The sequence below is a fragment of the Hyperolius riggenbachi genome, chromosome 5 (genome assembly GCF_040937935.1).
Source record: "Hyperolius riggenbachi isolate aHypRig1 chromosome 5, aHypRig1.pri, whole genome shotgun sequence".
NCBI classification, from domain to species: domain Eukaryota; kingdom Metazoa; phylum Chordata; class Amphibia; order Anura; family Hyperoliidae; genus Hyperolius; species Hyperolius riggenbachi.
In genome coordinates, this window is record NC_090650.1 from 176,736,967 (window position 1) to 176,752,226 (window position 15,260).

The 15,260-nt window shown below is 44.4% G+C and overlaps 1 protein-coding gene across 14 annotated transcripts in view; it reads right to left on the bottom strand.

The window, feature by feature from the left end:
- The window catches only part of CTNND2 (catenin delta 2), a 2,713,436-nt gene that overhangs the window by 1,985,656 nt on the left and 712,520 nt on the right, over positions 1-15,260 (bottom strand). The gene's annotated exons all lie outside the window — the stretch shown is intronic.

Consider the following 15,260-nt stretch of genomic DNA (forward strand, 5'->3'; position numbering starts at 1 on the left):
AACAGATAGAGTCTGAAACTATGGTAGCCCATGAGGCATTGCAGGAAGCAGTTCTTTATACTGAGGTCATCCAATGGGAGCAGACCTGCAGACTCCCACACAAGTGAATGGTAATTAATCACAGGCTGATAGCAGGAAAAGGCAGACAATGATATGCAGCCTGCAGGAAAGGGACTGCCCCTCCACTGCAGCAGACAATGTTTGTTTACACAAAAGCATATTAAACTGTCATTAACTTCAGAGCGACTGCAGATGGAATCAGCAACTAGTTTAAGTGCAAACCAAACTATGCAAGCAAATGCATGTAATGACATTAGAACTGCTTGGTTTGCAATACCACTGCAGCCAGCAGTAAACGCTGCAGAAGCGATCATAACAGTACCCCCTCCCTTAAACGCGGCCTCTGGACGCCTATGAAAACTGACATATTTCTCCTGAACCACCCAAACCAAAAAATCAGAAGTGGGAAATCCAGCAAACTGATCTGACTGAAAATTCATGAAGGTCGGATCCGTCCGACAAAACCAAATTCCCGAATCAGTCTCACCAAAACTAGACCAATTGGAACCAGAACCTACCGAACCATGCCCGTCAGCACTACAAGCCTCAGTGTGACACCCATCAGAACCACGACTTCCAGAGAAAAGCCCCAAGAAACTCTCTGAGCGATACCCATCGCCTTCTCGGGACTGTCCAAAAACGCCAAAGCCTTTACAATGCCCACCGGAACTGTCCCCACCAACACAAAACCCACCGTTGAACCAGTCCAAGGTACCAGGACAAGTTTCCTCAGAGATCTCCCAGAACACTTGGAAGCTCCAAAGAGATCCCCACAGGTCAGAACGCCCCTTAGGTTCACATGGAGAACCATCAAGAACCCCTATGGAACCCAGGGCAACTCTAGAGTCAGGGTCACAAGGACAAACATCAAGATCAGGGTTTTTAGGGACCAGAACCATCTCCGGGCATGCAGGCCAACCGGCAACATCAGAACATGTCTCCACTAGGGAAGCGTGTGAGCACGCCAACACAGACACACTTGGGCACTCTGGCATACGAAGCACATCTGGGCACACTGGCACAAGAGAGACTTCTGGGCATGTCAAGGAACTGCAAACCTCAAAGTCAGTCAAGGTAGGACCGAAACCAGGACTGGGCAAAACAAAATCATCATGACTAGACTTCACAGTTACTGGATTGTCACTAAAAAATGCAGGATTAGACTTAGATGTCTCTGATTCCAGCAAAGTTATTAACAAATCATGTTCAGGGGCATTTACAAGACAGGACAAATCTTCTGATGTATGCACCGAACTAGACAGAGTTCCCATAACTTCTTCTGGACTAGACAGAGACTCATCAAATACACTGGATTGGAGCTCATGAAGGGCTGCAAAACAAGTCAGTAGTGCAGCAATCCCCACTGAACTAGGCAAAACTGAGTAACTCACTGGACAGGAAGGGGACTCAGGAACTTCTGCCACACCGGCCAGAGAACCAGAATTTTCCAGGATACAGGGCTGGGTTTCAGAAACACTCATTAACCCGGACTGAAATTCTGAGGTTTCTATTATTTTTTCCAGCGAGTCAGAATTATCCATGTTGCAGGGCAAGACTTTTGAAACATTCAGAGGACAGGGCTGGAGTTCCTCGGCTGTTACAACACTGGAGAGGGACTCAACAACATTGGTTAAATCAGACTGTGTACAGGGCAAGGTATCTGACACACTTGCTGACGAGGACAATATTTCAATGGCTTCTGCTTCGCTGGGCAGAAATTCATCAAGTTTTATTAGAGCAGACTGTAATTCCAAAACAGCTGCTAGACAAGTGAATATTACTGTAACACCAACTGAGGTAAGCAGTGCCTCAGACTGTTCTGCTAGAGGGTTTGAAGTATCCCAAGTACTGGGTGAAGCATAAGACTCTGTGACCACAGCTTCACTGGACAGGATCACCGAACAGTCCACACTGCAGGGCAAAACCATGGAAGCACCTGCTGGACAGCATAATGATTCTGTGACCTGAGTTTCATTGGAGAGATCTACTGCACAATTCATGGTACAGGGCAAGTTCACTGGAACATTTTCTGAACACGGTAATAATTCTGCGATTTCGGACTCACATAGCAGACGCTGTGAGTTATTCATGAGACTAGAGTGAGGTGTAGAAACAGGAAGATCAAAACACAATGTTTGCGCATCTAAATCACCATTCAATTGTGAAATTGGAAAATTCAGATGTTGGGGTTCTGAGATTTCTGGACAGGATTGCTGGGACTCAGAAACTGATGTAGTGCATCTATTGGCATCTGCTGGATCAGACAGGAGTTGAACTTTATTAACACAGGTAATTTCTGCAGAAGTATTTGCAGAGACAGGCAAGATTTTTCTGGTGTCTGTTTCACTGAACAAAGACTCATGAGTACTGGCTAAGCTGGACTCAGAAGTCAGCAGGACCTCTGGGTCCTCTGCTGAGAAATTTGTGCATGGCAAGATTAAGGAAGTATTAGTAATTTCTGTCTTACTGGGAAGTAACACTGAGTTATCCATGGTACAGGGTGGAATTACAGGAACTTCAATTTCACACAAAAGGAGCTCTGAATCACTCGCTGAATCAGCCAAAGGTGCTGAAGCAGGCGAGTCCTCAGGAACTGAGGAAGTGGAACAATCTCCACTAGACAGTGTGTCTTCCCTGGTATCAACTGATTGAATCGCATAAAAATCGTCCAGAATCATTCTCCACACATCGATCAATGGAGCCACAAAGTCATACCCACACACACCGGTTTTTATTAGGTTATAGGCAGACTTAATGCATGCATTCAATACTAATTCACTCTTTGCACTGTAAAACTGACAAAATGAACTTGCATCTTTCTTCCATTCATAGACCAGGGCTTCCATCTCTCCTTTCTCAAATGGAGGATCCCATGCATATTTAACAGCTGAGCATTCCGGCTGATCATAGTTTGCAAATGTGTTAGTGGCAGAAACATACATTGGGTTATTTAGCAGGTGATTGGCCGATTTCTTATTCCTAAGGATCTCCAATACCTGTAGCAAGTATTGAACTGTAGTGTATGCAAATTTCCCTTGCTGCACGAATAAATTGATCTGTTCAATACTCTGTAATATATCTTCATAATCATATTCAAATAATTCATTTAAACAAGAACTTTTATTTTCCCTGGCTAGCAATGAAAGTTCATTAGTAGTTTCATAGGTCCATTTGACTCCCCTGAATGGTGACTGAATTTCATTATCTACTACTGGCGGAGTCTCATTACAGATCTGATGCGCAGTCGCCAAGGGCAACGACTCCGCTGATTGTAACGCTTTTCTTTTGGAGCGTTTACGTTTGGCTTTAGACCCTGCTGCCTTAGCAGAAGAAAAGTTATCAGAACAATTATCTGCTTGCTGATTATTTTTGTAGGCAGTAGAAGGAGCAGCTGATTGACAAGCTGCCAGGAGCTTATCAAAAGGGCTAGGCAAATCGGTTTTGCGCAGCCAGTTATGGATCACAAACGCTAGAAATTCCAGTGGTCTTTCTTTTAAATTGGTATGATCCAAGACATCGTAGGCCCACTGAAACAATCTTCCCTTAAATAAAACATAAACTAGCTGGGGGGCCCACGTTGAAACAGGAGTAGCCTGGAGCTCAGGATTGGCCAGGAACCTGGCACATTCAGAAAAAAACTCATTTTCTGTTTCAGAATTGAGCTTCTCAAATTTCTTAAAGGAACAGGAACCATAACAAACAGTGTCATTTTTGCTGGGAACCCCCCCCCCACAATGGGGATTGGTAATGGGGCTACCATAATGTTAAGCTTGGGGGTGTAATCTCCACAGTCAGCATACAACACATAAGCTGACGTGAAGGAGGTACACACACCAGCACAAGGGATCAGGATATCCCCAGTTTAGTGGAGGAGAGGACTGACTCCAATAGGAGATTGTGGTGCACAGAGCCGGTGCAGATCTGAACAGCCACAAACACTTTCGTAATAACGTCTCAGCGCAAAGTAGCGCTGAGCGCATAAACCAGGACTGAAGAGATCAGGACAGGTAGACAGAATGAACGCTTGCTAGCTAGCGATTACTTAGCGACAGCAAGCGTCCAAAACCAGACAGACTGGAATGAGGCAGCCAATGCGTTGCGGCGATGGCGTGCCTCACAAAGACAGGACAGGAGAGACAGGAAATAGCAGGATCGAGATAGATGAACGTAACACAGATAAATATACAATAAGTATGTTTTCCTAGCGTATTACAATTACAGCTATCAATGAAACTATTTGTAACGTCTGACTAACATATGTATATATCGGCAATGAACCGATATATGACATAAGCAGGAACTCTGACTAAGACTGGAGTAATACAGGGAACAGGACTCAGAAGGATTCGCTATCTCTTCGCAGAGATGAACGCAATCCACAAACAGGACCAGGAACAGGATTCAGAAGGATTCGTTATCTCTTCGCAGAGATGAACGCAATCCACAAACAGGACCAGGAACAGGATAACTAGCTCAGCACGGGTGTTCACGATACGCGCAAACTACCAAAACGTGCTGGAAAACTGACTAACTGAACACAGGAAATAAACAGTTCGTGTACGTATATATCAGCGACACTGATATATTAACGTAACACGAATACAAGGAAAATAACAAAATGCGCAAGTATGCGTATATATTGGCGATGAACCAATATATGACACAAGACAAGCAAGTAGCAAACTAGAACAAGAGCAGAACTAGGAGGACTCGCTGACCCCTTCGCAGGAGTCAGCGCAGTCCACACGGACCAGGAACGAGGTGGGGCACGAGCAGAGTAACAGATAGAGTCTGAAACTATGGTAGCCCATGAGGCATTGCAGGAAGCAGTTCTTTATACTGAGGTCATCCAATGGGAGCAGACCTGCAGACTCCCACACAAGTGAATGGTAATTAATCACAGGCTGATAGCAGGAAAAGGCAGACAATGATATGCAGCCTGCAGGAAAGGGACTGCCCCTCCACTGCAGCAGACAATGTTTGTTTACACAAAAGCATATTAAACTGTCATTAACTTCAGAGCGACTGCAGATGGAATCAGCAACTAGTTTAAGTGCAAACCAAACTATGCAAGCAAATGCATGTAATGACATTAGAACTGCTTGGTTTGCAATACCACTGCAGCCAGCAGTAAACGCTGCAGAAGCGATCATAACAGTTGCCTATATCGTAGTTTTTCTCTGCTGGTGAAAACCTCCGTGAAAAATAGGCACACGGGTGTAATCTTCCCTGCAACCCAGAACGCTGAGACAGCACAGCCCCCACCCCGACCTCTGAGGCATCCACCTCTATGATAAAGGGATAGGAGGTGTCGACGTGTCTCAAAATGGGTGAAGAACAAAACAATTCTTTCAGAGTGGAGAAAGCAGCCAGAGCTTTGGGGGACCAGTGGTTGGTATCTGCCCCTTTCTTTGTGAGACTAGTGAGGGGTGCAATGACTGTGGAGTACCCCTTTATGAACCTTCTATAGTAATTTGCGAACCCTAAGAATCTCTGGAGAGCCTTCAGTCCCACTGGCTGAGGCCACTCCAGGACAGCAGAGACTTTGGCAGGGTCCATAGAAAGGCCCGAGGTAGAAATTATATATCCCAGAAAGGCGACAGATGTTACCTCGAAAATGCATTTCTCCAACTTAGCATAAAGCATGTTTTGTCTTAGCTTGTGCAACACAAATCTGACATGAGCCCTGTGCTCTGAGAGGTTAGCTGAGAAGATTAGTATATCATCTAGATATACCAGGACAAATTTACCCAAAACTTCCCTGAACACCTCATTAATGAGTTCCTGAAAGACGGCCGGAGCGTTACACAACCCGAAGGGCATCACCAGGTACTCGTAATGCCCATCGGGTGTGTTAAAGGCCGTTTTCCACTCATCGTCCTCTCTGATCCGTACCAGGTTGTATTCACCCCGCAAATCCAATTTTGAGAAAATCTTAGCATTGGTGACCTGAGTAAATAAATCGTCTATCAAAGGTAATGGATAGCGATTTTTTACTGTGATTTTATTCAGACCCCGATAATCAATGCATGGCCGAAGGCCTCCGTCTTTTTTTTTTTACAAAAAAGAAACCTGCTCTAGCAGGTGACCGGGAAGGGCGAATGAACCCTTTAGCTAAGTTTTCGCAGATGTATTCCTGCATGGCCAACTTTTCCGGCCCAGATAAATTGTAGAGGTGACCTCTAGGGGGCATACAACCAGACCGGAGATCGATGGGACAATCGAAAGGGCGATGTGGAGGAAGTTTATCGGCTGATCTAGGACAAAACACGTCTAAAAATTCAGAATACTGATCTGGTACTCCCTCCATGTGAATCTTGGTCTGGCCCAAGGTTACCTTCGCTAAACAATGATGAAAGCAATGGAACGACCAGCTCGTTAGCTGACTGGTGGCCCAATTTATCTGAGGGGAGTGAAGTTGTAACCAAGGCATGCCAAGAATGATCATGGTGGTTGTCATGTGTAACACAAAAAAAAACAAATTCTCCTTATGCAGCACCCCGATAGTGACTCCCACCTCTGGAGTCTGCGACAGAGGACTGTTACCCTGCAGAGGGGAATCATCTACTGCCGTAACTTGAATAGGAGGTTTTACCGGGATGAGCGAAATACCCAATCTTTTAGCAAATTCGTAATCCATAAAATTAGCCGCTGAGCCTGAGTCAATGAAGGCTTCAGTGACTTCAGACTTATCTTCCCATGAAATAGTACAAGGAAGAAGCAAACGTTTATCATCTAGGGGTAAAAATTGCACGCCTAGGGTATTACCCCCAACTACTCCTAGGCAGTAGCGTTTCCCGATTTCTTAGGGCAATTCTGTACTCCATGACCCCCCTCTGCACAATAAAGACAAAGCTGCTCTGCTATCCTGCGTTTCCGCTCCACTTGGGATAATTTTGACCGACCAATCTGCATTGGTTCAGGTGGAGGCGAAACGGGAGGAGGTGGAGTCACAGGGGGCGCAGCATGGGATACCATTATCACATAGTTCCTACCCCGGGTCTGTCTCTGATAGCGCAGCCGGCAATCTATTCTGATGGCCGATGAAATGGCCTCATCGATGGACTTAGGTTCAGGCTGACTTAACATAAGATCGGAGACCTCATCTGACAACCCTGATCAGAAACAATCTAAAAGGGCAAAGGTATCCCACCTGGCTGATACTGACCACCTCCTAAATTCAGCAGCATACTCTTCAACCGGACTCTTGCCTTGACGTAACAGTTTGAGCTTCCGTTCAGAAGTCGAGGCAATGTCTGGATCATCGTAAATTATAGCCATGGCTTTAAAAAATTCCTCTACAGAGGTTAGAGCCAAGTCTCCGTCGGGTAGACTGTACGTCCAGGTCTGAGAATCACCTGATAACAAAGTTTTTATAAATGTAACCCTTTGGGCCATAGTTCCTGAAGAATTAGGTCTCAACTCAAAGTATGATAACACTCTACTTCTAAAATTTCGGAAGTCAGATCTGTGACCGGAATAATTTTCAGGTACAGGCATACCTATGTCTGTGCTAAGAGGAGATCGCACTGATTAAAGTTCCTGAATAGCCCCAAATATCTGACATACAGTGGTGTGAAAAAACTATTTGCCCCCTTCCTGATTTCTTATTGTTTTGCATGTTTGTCACACTTAAATGTTTCTGCTCATCAAAAACTGTTAACTATTAGTCAAAGATAACATAATTGAACACAAAATGCAGTTTTAAATGATGGTTTTTATTATTTATTGAGGAAAAAACTCAAAACCTACATGGCCCTGTGTGAAAAAGTTATTGCCCTCCTTGTTAAAAAATAACTTAACTGGGGTTTATCACACCTGAGTTTAATTTCTGTAGTCACCCCCAGGCGTGATTACTGCCACACCTGTTTCAATCAATAAATCACTTAAATAGGAGCTATCTGACACAGAGAAATAGACCAAAAGCACCTCAAAATCTAGACATCATGCCAAGATCCAAAGAAATTCAGGAACAAATGAGAACAAAAGTACTGTAATTGAAATGTATCAGTCTGGTAAAGGTTATAAAGCCATTTCTAAAGCTTTGGACTCCAGCGAACCACAGTGAGAGCCATTATCCACAAATGGCAAAAACATGGATCAGTGATGAACCTTTCCAGGAGTGGCTGGCCGACCAAAATTACCCCAAGAGCGCAGAGAAAACTCATCCGAGAGGCCACAAAAGACCCCAGGACAACATCTAAAGAACTGCAGGCCTCACTTGCCTCAATTAAGGTCAGTGTTCACAACTCCACCATAAGAAAGAGACAGGGCAAAAACGGCCTGCATGGCAGATATCCAAGGCAAACCACTTTTAAGCAAAAAGAACATTAAGGCTCGTCTCAATTTTGCTAAAAATAGATCTTAATGATTGCCAAGACTTGTGGGAAAATACCTTGTGGACCGCCGAGACAAAAGTTGAACTTTTTGGAAGGTGCGTGTCCTGTTAAATCTGTCGTAGAAGTAACACAGCATTTCAGCAAAAGAACATCATACCAACAGTAAAATATGGTGGTGGTAGTGTGATGGTCTGGGGTTGTTTTGCTGCTTCAGGACCTGGAAGGCTTGCTGTGATAGATGGAGCCATGAATTCTACTGTCTACCAAAAAATCCTGAAGGAAAATGTCCGGCCATCTGTTCGTCTACTCAAGCTGAAGCGATCTTGGGTGCTGCAGCAGGACAATGACCCAAAAGACACCAGAAAATCCACCTCTGAATGGCTGAAGGAAAACAAAATGAAGACTTTGGAGTGGCCTGGTCAAAGCCCTGACCTGAATCCTATTGAGAGGTTGTGGCATGACCTTAAAAAGGCAGGTCATGCTAGAAAACCCTCAAATAAAGCTGAATTACAACAATTCTGCAAAGATGAGTGGGCCAACATTCCTCCAGAGCGCTGTAAAAGACATGTTGCAAGTTATCGCAAACGCTTGATTGCAGTTATTGCTGCTAAGGGTGCCCAACCAGTTATTAGGTTCAGGGGGCAATTTCTTTTTCACACAGGGCCATGTAGGTTTGAGTTTTTTTTCTCACTAAATAATAAAAACCATCATTTAAAACTGCATTTTGTGTTCAATTATGTTATCTTTAACTAATGGTTAACGGTTTTTGATGAGCAGAAACATTTAAGTGTGACAAACATGCAAAAGAATACGAAATCAGGAAGGGGGCAAATAGTTTTTCACACCACTGTATCTGGGTCTGTTGGTTCAAAACTGCTGCGGAAAGTTGGTTTACCGCGGTGGTCAGGACTTCAACATGGCTATACAGTGCGTCCATTTGGGTTAGGTCTGCCGTTCTGAAACGATCTGTGTAACACAGAGAGGATCCGATTATCGGTGATCTGCAGTATCACCGAGAATACAGATACATACCCGATTATTGATGAACTGCAGTATCACCGATAATCAGATATATCTCTAACCTCTGGACACCTGAGTAATATGAGTGTATGGTGCAACAGTAATACTTTGAGGAGAGCACCCGTATAGAGGGTGCAAGGCAGTAAGAGATACTGCCCAAAGAACAGGCTCCTTCCAATGGCCTGAGGCTCCCCAAGGGGAGGAGTCAAAAACAAGGAACACCAAGAGCCTCAATAGTGTAATATGTACTGGTAAATGGTTACTAGATAGAGTAAATATTAATACTCACAAACCAGGGTTACCATTAGGCAACCACTGTAAAGGCAGGTGGGGAGATTTTCCTGACCCCACTCAGGAATAAGAAGTCGCTCTCTGTAGATGAGAAAAAGGGGGTTCAACCCTCCACCCAGGGTGGACTCAATATTATGCAGGAGAACAAAGGCGCCAAAAGGATAAAAGGAAGCTAAATGAGCTTAAAAACCAAATTCTTGGTAAATAGAGGAGGTAGTGGTGGACTTACCTCCTCCAAGTAGACACACAACGACTGTAGTAAACACAGTCAATATATTTTATTTATGAACTCCAAATATGCAACGCGTTTCGCAGGTTTGATCCCGCTTCATCAGGCAATAACAACGGAGCAATAGCATATGTGGTCAGTAGAAGAGCCAGGCACCTCTGTGAAGGTGCCTGGCTCTTCTACTGACCACATATGCTATTGCTCCGTTGTTATTGCCTGATGAAGCGGGATCAAACCTGCGAAACGCGTTGCATATTTGGAGTTCATAAATAAAATATATTGACTGTGTTTACTACAGTCGTTGTGTGTCTACTTGGAGGAGGTAAGTCCACCACTACCTCCTCTATTTACCAAGAATTTGGTTTTTAAGCTCATTTAGCTTCCTTTTATCCTTTTGGCGCCTCTGTTCTCCTGCATAAGGGGAGGAGTCAGGCTGAGAGTGGGAAGGACCAGAGTGTGAGTGACACCAATGGTGGAGTGTCACTGACAGATCTGTGAACTATCTCTAAACAGAGGAGATAGTTCTCGAGGTCGGACAAGCCAGGTCGGCAACAGACAGACAGATCAGATACAGAGGAAAGAGACTGATACAGAATCCTAAGGCAAGCAAGGTTTGGCAACGAAGTATCAGATATAGCGAAGTACCAAATCAGAGATCAGAAGAGAGGTCAGGAAAGCAGAAGGTCATAACAAATAATCAACAATGTCTAGTCTTTAGGTGTGAGCTCCTTGATCATCAACACCCTGGAACTAGTCTGAAGTATAACAGGATGGTAAAGCTAATTCCTAGTCTTGGGTGTGAGCTCCGTAGTCATCAACACCCTGGAACTAGTCTGAAGAATAACACAGATAATATACAGTATTCCTAATCTGGGGTGTGAGGTCCGTGATCATCAACACCCTGTAACTGGTCTAGAGAATAACACAGATAATATACAGTATTCCTAGTCTGGGGTGTGAGGTCCTTGGTCACCAACACCCAGGAACTGGTTTAGAGAATAACACAGAATCTGACAAAAAGGTCTGAGTGCTTCCACGTAGTGATCGCAACGGCAGAAACCAGAGAAATGACCAGCACCCAGTATATATACTATAGCGCTCTCCAGCGCCTGCCCCAAGTGCTGGACCAATGGGAACTGGTTGAATTGTCAGCTGACCGGCTTGGTCAGCTGACTCCCTTCTGGCTGTCATAAAAGCTCTGCCTCTCAGCGCGCGCACGTGTCCTTCTGAACCTGTGTGGACTATCAGTCCCAGCCACACCAGACATGTGCTGTAACCCATCCGCTGTGCTGGACGCGGAACCAGCCGCACCGCTATCAGAGCATGCGGCGGTTTCTCCGCGTTCGGCCATACTGACAGATGTAGGCCTATGTGTGCAAATCGCCGCGTCGGATGCGGAATCCGCCGCCTTGTTCTCAGGACATGCGGCGGATTCTCCGCGTTCAGTCATGTTAGCAGATGCAGGCCCACGCGCGCAACCTGCCGCATTGGACGCGGAATCAGCCGCCTTGCACTGAGCACCCGTGGCGGCTTTTCCGCGTTTTCTCACAAGAGCAGTCCCAAAAACTCAGTTCCAAAGAATAAGACGATAATTGTTCCACTATTGGTGATTATTACAAGCAAGCACCAATATTATCAGGACGATTTATAGAGAAAGGATATAACCCAGAGGTGATGGAGGAAACAGTGGAGGAGGTCGGGGGTTTGGATAGAAAATAATTAGTGGAGGGAAGAATGCTGATAGGGATTTGGGTATTCCGTTCATCTTGGACTTTAATGTACAATATAGGCAGATTGAAAATATAATTCAAAGACATTGGTCTGTCCTTCAACAGGATGCTCAACTTAATCAGATCATTCCAACCAAACCTTGATTTGTATACCGGAGGGCACCCAAACTCAGAGATATCTTAATACCAAGTTGTGTGGATCCCCCAAGGAAAATGAATATTCCTTGGCAAAAAACAGGTTATCATCTATGCAGAGACTGCTGTATATGCAGGGAAACGTCCAGTCTTGCTTCTAACAGTATAATCTCTAGCTATTATCAGAGGGAATTTAAAATTCACCAGTGTATTACATGTTCCTCAACCTATGTAGTTTATGTACTAACATTTGGATGTAATCTCCAGTATGTGGGCAGGACATCTCCGCCACTGAAAAAAAGATTATACCAGCATATGTACAATATAAGAAAAGGGTATAATTGGCATAGCGTGTCGGTCTATTTTTCAGAAGTGCATAATAGGGACCCTGGAAGCCTAAGGGTTGTTGCAGTCGAACACATACGTACGCACTGGCGCGGGTCCAACAGATGCAACAGCTTTGTAGGAAGGAAACTACAGTAAATGGATTCATAGGTTGGGGACATTAGAACCCAGAGGCCTTAACATTGAACTGGATATTAATTGTTTTATTGCTAATGGTTGAGTATTTTTAATTCATAATTTTAATTTTTGAATCAGGGGCAAAGCAGCAGGTCATAAAAGGGGAAATATGTTGGGTGTGTATGTTGGTTTATATATGTGAGTGTAGCACGTTTACTGTATGTATATTTGTAGTTTGCACATGATTTGTATTTGCATATGTTTCACACAAGTGTGTAGTAATATTTGTAGTAAGAATGCACTAGTTCACTTTAATGTGGATTTATGTGGAGTTAATTGGGCTCTTAGGAGGTGGGATGGTCCCCTAAAATAAAGAATGTCACAGAAGAGGATAGAGGCTGAAGGGTAATTTGATACTGGGGAGTCTAGGGGGGAGTTAAACGGGGGGAAGTGGTGTAGTATGTCACTTTACTGAATACTGGAATATGGATAAAGAATGGAGATGTAGTCACAAACTGTTATAATAGGTCACGAGAGAAATCTATGCTCTTTATGAGAGAGAGGAATAGTATAATGTCGTAATAATTTTTATACATTTATAATGACATATGAACAGCATGTAATTTTGTATATGATTTTGTATAATTAATTATGCACGATACACATATATTAATGGAGGATTTGCACATTTGTATTATGCACGATATGTATTTATATTTTGTATACTATATGTGATATGCATTTATATTATATTTTGTATACAGTATGTTTGCACATATGTATTTAGTATGCACGATATGCACTTTTCACGTATGGAATAGAATGTTGTCATAATCCCCTGTATAGGTAGTAAGGAGTAGTAGAGCGGTGCTGCAAAATGTTTTAACTGATATGTATTTATGCTGCCTATTGTAAAGTCAGCACATCCTTTGGTCGCCTAGCAACAATAGAGGGCATCGTTGTAGGTGTTCCGATGGGCGGAGGAGGTGCAGCGAGATAAGGTTAAGTAAGACGTCGGAATGAGCGCTCCTCCAGCCCCTGAATGAGTCACGAGCGTAGGGCGGATCCAGAGGTGCACACTGACGTCACAGGAAGGGTGAGCCGATGCTGATGTGCTGATCTTGATCCAGCGGCCAGTGTGTATGCTGGGCTCACCTGTGTTTTTAATAAAGGCTTTTAGACGATTACTGCTGGAGTGAGGACTTTCTTGGCTGATTAACTTATTACATGCTATAACGCAAAACGCACTTTTGGTGAGTGGAATCACGGACGGGGGGACGCTTGTCTATCCCTTCCAAGGTGGTGGCACTACCCGCAGGAGTGCAGCACGAGGTGCTATACGCGAACCAGCCTGTACAGTACTTAGCACTATGTGCGACTTTTAATATATTTTTTCGAGGTGACTGTAACTTGGATTGCAAGTGGAGTTGTGGAAGCGCAGTGGTTTTAGTGCTGTTTATATCCCAGGGTGAAGTGACCCATGTATTACTGCGATCCCCTTATTAACTATTCTAACCTTTACCATTGGAGGCGCAGTATTTGACCATCAATTGGGATATATTTACTACAATATTGATTGAAAATAATTTTAAAAGTTTGCTATTTCGCTTCAGTGTCCTTCCCTTGTACATTATCCCAGTTTACCAAACTTAGTGCCTGCCTAAGTTGATTGAACTTTGCTTTTCTAAAATTCAGTTTTAGTTGTCCCGATGTTCTGTGACTTATCAGTCACCAGATCAAATGTTGTGATCACTATTTCCCAAATGTTCTTGAACCTGCACATTTGATACATTATCTGGTCTATTTGAAATAATCAAATCCAGTAACGCATTTCCCCTAGTTGGTTCAGTTTTCATTTGAGACAGGTAACTGTCCTGTAGTGTTGCCAAAAATCTGCCGCTTTTTCCAGAATGGGTAGGCTTAATACTCCAGTCAATATCTGGAAAGTTGAAGTCACCCATAACGATGACCTCTTTTTTATTTGCAGCTTTTTCAATCTGCTGTAGTAATTGCAGTTCTGCAGCTTCATGAACATGTAGTGGCCTGTAGCATACCCGAATAAGCAAATGGCAACAGTTATTTCCACCATGAATATTTACACAAACGGACTCCACATTTTCACAATCTTCATCCATTGCATCGTTCATGGCAGCTGTAAAAGAGTTCTTAACAAAGAAACAAACTCCTCCACCTTTTCTCCCTGTTCTGTCCTTCCTAAACACATGGGGCTTGATTCACAAAGCGGTGCTAAGTGTTAGCACGCTTGTGAAAAGCCCCTTATCACGCCCCAAACATAGTTTGGGCGTGATAATTAACCACTTAACGACCGCCTAACGCCGATAGGCGTCGGCGGGTCGTTAGTGGTATAGCATGGAAACGGCCGCTCGTACGAGCGGCCTTTCCATGCCAGTTCACGGAGGGTGTCTCCGTGAACAGTGTGCGAGCCACCGATCGCGTAAAGTAAACACAGCAGCGCTGTTAAGGAGATCGGCGATCCCCGGCCTCTGATTGGGCGGGGATCACCGCCATCTGATAAGCTAAAGCCTATCCTAAGAGGCGCAGGACGGATGGGTAAGAGGGAGAGGGAGGGAACTGCGGAGAGGGCGGAAAACGCTGCAGAGGGGGGCTTTGAGGAGCCCCCCCCCCGCAAATCTGTAATAGACGGCGGCGATCAGACCCCCCCCCAGCAGGACATCCCCCTAGTGGGGAAAAAGGGGGGAAATCTGATCGCCCTGCCTCATACCTGATCTGTGCTGTGGGCTAGAGAGCCCACGCAGCACCGAACACTGGAAAATGCCTTGGTCCTTAAGTAACTCGCGTGCAGCGCGGTGAGCGCGAAACGTCGCATCGCGGTTCGACTTTAACGACGCACCCGATGCCCTTATAAGGTCGCATGGGGTGCGAGTTTAAAGTTGCATCATGCGCCATTAAAGAGAATCTGTATTGTTAAAATTGCACAAAAGTAAACATACCAGTGCATTAGGGGACATCTCC